Below are 4,007 nucleotides of genomic sequence, written 5' to 3' on the forward strand. Positions count from 1 at the left end.
TATTTGGAGAGAAGGTCTTTGCAGGGATAATGAAGTTAAATGAGGTCTTCAGGATGGTTCCTGATCCAATGCAACTGGTGTCCATACACAGAAACAGATACCGATTGGGGGGAAGATGATGTGGCGAGACAGGGAAAACGCCATGTGAAGAGGCAGGCAGAGATCAGGGCGATGCTTCTACCAGCCAAGGAGCCCAAAGATGCCAGCAAACCACCAGCAGCCATGGGGGAGCTTGAGAGCGGATTCTCCCTCATGGTCTCAGAAGGAGCCAACTCTACCAACACCTTGATCTGGGGCTTCCAGCATCCAGAGCTGGGAGAGCATAAGTTTCTGTTTTGTGAGCCACCTCCCCCAGCCTGCGGCCCTTTGTTATGGCAGCCCGAGTGGTCCAGTGTGCTACCTGAACAAAATCAGTGTTCGAAGGCCAGAAGGAAGAAGAGAATGGAGTGGAGGGAATGACTATGGGAGAACCTCAGATGTCTTCAGGGCCCCCAGGGTGGTTGTAGAGATTAGAGATTGTGTTTGTGTGTAGATGCTCATTGTCAAAGCTCATACAAGTTAACGTAAAGCCTAGAAGGCTGTGGTCCCCAGAGCTCAGCCCTGAGTAGCACTGCAAAGACAGTCCAAAGACCTTGGGCTCTGAGGACTTCTCCATGGACTCCACCTTAGGCGCTAAGAAGGGCTCGGTTGCTGAGCAGTAGAGCAACACCCCAGATGGGCATAGCATCGCCCCCTAGTAGGCTTGCTGGGTGGATCCCAGTCAGGGTACATGTAGGAATCTGTCTCTCTGCCTCCCTTCCTCTCATTGAATTAAAAAAAAAAGTCCAAAGAGAGACCCATCTTCTCCTGCTGCTTCTCACTTATTGAAGGAGCATCACCGAAACCCTCCCCTCTGTCTCCTGCAAGCCAAACTCCTGGGACCTGCTCACTCCTCTCCTTCCCTGGGAGATCTTTCTCTCCCTTGCTTAGCAAACTGTCCCAGCTGTGTTCCTGCGATGGCCACTCCCCCCAGGGCCACTCCCCTCTAGCACCTGCTTGCCCACATCCTCTGACCTCTGTCCATGCCCCTGGGTGCAGCTGGTCTCCATTCTCCTGCTGTTCTCCTGTCGGAGCACGGGCGGGCGGGCGGGCACACAAAGCAGGCAGTGCCTTCAGGAAGGAAGAGAAAAGGGCGTTGGAATGAGACAGAATTTTTCAAAAAGAATTCAGTCATTAGTTCGATAGGGGCTTACTTTACATGGAAGAGTCTGAAATGTCAAGTTGTGAATAAAGGTTTTCACTGACAGTCCAGGGAGGTGGCTATGGTGGGTTACTTGTCAATGCCTTCAAAACTCAGCGGACACCCTGGACCTCAGAGGGCTCCTCTTACCTGCTGCCTTTCCCAGGGCCACACCCAAAATTCTGGGCAGCCTGCTGCCAAGGTGACAGCCCGAGCTGATGTCCTGACTGCAGTTCCTGTGCTTTCCACCCAAAGCAGCACCGAGCTGTGGAGCAGGATCCCTGGCAGGAAGAAGTGGCAAAACCATGGGTGCCTAGGACTTCTGAAACGTCTCCATTTCGGCTATGGGGCAGAGACCATGGCTCGCTTATGGATAGCAAGTGGAAGTATTTGTCAGTATAACATTCATTTATTTTTATTTTATTATTATTATTTTTAATTTTTTTTTTTGTATTTTTCTGAAGTGAGAAGTGGGGAGGCAGTCAGACATACTCCCGCATGCGCCCGACCAGGATCCACCCAGCATGACCACCAGGGGGCGATGCTGTGCCCATCTGGGGCGTTGCTCCAATGCAACCAGAGCCATTCTAGCGTCTGAGGCAGAGGCCATGGAGCCTTCCTCAGCACCCAGGCCAACTTTGCTCCAATGGAGCCTTGGCTGTGGGAGGGGAAGAGAGAGACAGAGAGAAAGGAGAGGGGGAAGGGTGGAGAAACAGATAGGCGCTTCTCCTATGTGCCCTGGCCAGGAATCGAACCTGGGACCTCCACATGCCAGGCTGATGCTCTACCGCTGAGCCAACCAGCCAGGGCCTCATTTCTTTTTAATTTTTAAAAATCTCTCCTCCCTTTTTTATTTATTAATTTTAATTTTTTTCCTTTTTATTGAATTTATTGTGGTGACACTGGTTAGCATGTTTATACAGGTTTCAGATCCCCAGTTCTACAGCACATCTCTGTACACTATACTGTGTTCACCCCCAAGTCAGTTCTCTGTCCCTCATGGGGGGACTTATCCCCCATTCCCCTTTCTCCTGGCAATTACCACACTGTTGTTTGTGTCCGTGAGTTTTTCTCTTTTTTTTTCTTTTTTGCTCAATCCCTCCACCCCTTACCTCCCACACACAACCCCCTATCAGGTGTCAGCCTGCTCTCTAATAGTACAACATTCATTGAATGCTACCTGGCAACAAGTATCAAAAGCATACACACACACAAATGCCATTCCCTTAAATCTGGTAATCCCACTTTCAGGATTCTATCCTAAAGATATGCTCTAAGAAGCATATGAAGTTTCATGCACAAAGTTACTCACGAAAATATCATTGATAATAACCCCAAATTAGAAACACTCCAAGTGTCCAACAGGAATGAAATGTAACAGCAATGTGATTATGCTGCAGCCATAGGATGAGCTGGTAGTCCGTGATATATTTATGATTGTCTTTTAACGATATAGAGAAGTGTCACGTTATATTGCAAAATGAAAACAGGTTTATAAAATTGTGTATCCGGTGTGAATTTTTTGTGTGGTAAAATATACATTTCATAAAAATCTACCATTGTAACCACTTTTTTTTTTTTTTTTGTATTTTTCTGAAGTTGGAAACAGGGAGGCAGTCAGACAGACTCCCGCATGCGCCCGACCGGGATCCACCCAGCACACCCACCAGGGGACGATGCTCTGCCCATCCGGGGCGTCGCTCTGTTGTGACCAGAGCCACTCTAGTGCCTGAGGCAGAGGCCATGGAGCCATCCCCAGCGCCCGGGCCATCTTTGCTCCAATGGAGCCTCGGCTGTGGGAGGGGAAGAGAGAGACAGAGAGGAAGGAGAGGGGGAGGGGTGGAGAAGCAGATGGGTGCTTCTCCTGTGTGCCCTGGCCGGGAATCAAACCCGGGACTTCCACACTCCAGGCCGACACTCTACCACTGAGCCAACTGGCCAGGGCCTGTAACCACTTTTAAGCGTACAATTCAGTGGCATTCAGGACATTCACAATGCTACTATTATCCATGTCCAGAACGTCTCCAACATCCCAAACAAGACAGTGTGACTTTGGATAAATACATATGAACAGATGCTGTTCTGTAGAATTTAACTTTTGATGGACAAGCAAATTACTTTGTTGATTTAAAACACTTTTTAAGATGCTGTCTGATGGGGAAACACCAACTCTATCTTCAAAATAACATTCTTCAGTGTTGCCTACAACACTCGGAAGGATTTTGGATACTTCTACTTGCTACAGTGAAATTTAGCAAGAGGGTAAAGAAGTGTAAATTCAGATTTCTCTCGTCATTTTTAGGGGATGTGCACATACACTCACCTGGTCACTAGTTTAACTTGTGTCTCCCCCGCCAGACTGAGCTCGGAGATTGTGCTCTGAGAGGGGTCTGTCTCTTCCATGGCCTCGTTCCCATGTGGTGTGCAGGGGAGGCTTCCGGTAAATGTCTGCTGGCAAGTGCTGGAAACTTTACACCCGTCCTAGGCACGAAGGAAAGGTGTTTTGTTTATTTGTTTTCCTTTAAATAAAATATATGATAAAGAAGTCCTATACTCTGTGAATCTTTTATATTATAGTTGGTTCCTTCTTTTCTTTCCTCCCTCCCTCCCTCCTTTCTTCCCCCCTCCCACCCTCCCTCCCTCCCTCCCTCCCTCCTTCTCCCCTCCCTCCTCCTTTCTTCCCCCTTCCCATCCTCCCTCCCTCCCTCCCTCCCTTCTATCCCTCCTGTACGAATATTCACTAAACAAGTCCTTGCGCAGGTGCTGTTCTAGGCACTTGGACCCGGAA

General features: G+C 48.8%; 1 long non-coding RNA gene across 1 annotated transcript; it reads right to left on the reverse strand.

The window, feature by feature from the left end:
* Positions 1-1,072: 1,072 nt before the first annotated feature.
* On the reverse strand, positions 1,073-3,682 carry LOC136406782 (uncharacterized). Its single transcript, XR_010751702.1, has 3 exons — positions 3,543-3,682; positions 1,370-1,500; positions 1,073-1,149 (listed from the first exon to the last, which is right to left on the reverse strand). It is a non-coding gene; the product is annotated as an uncharacterized lncRNA (long non-coding RNA).
* Between the last annotated feature and the right edge of the window lie 325 nt (positions 3,683-4,007).

The sequence above is a fragment of the Saccopteryx leptura genome, chromosome 5 (genome assembly GCF_036850995.1).
Source record: "Saccopteryx leptura isolate mSacLep1 chromosome 5, mSacLep1_pri_phased_curated, whole genome shotgun sequence".
In the NCBI taxonomy this organism is placed as follows: domain Eukaryota; kingdom Metazoa; phylum Chordata; class Mammalia; order Chiroptera; family Emballonuridae; genus Saccopteryx; species Saccopteryx leptura.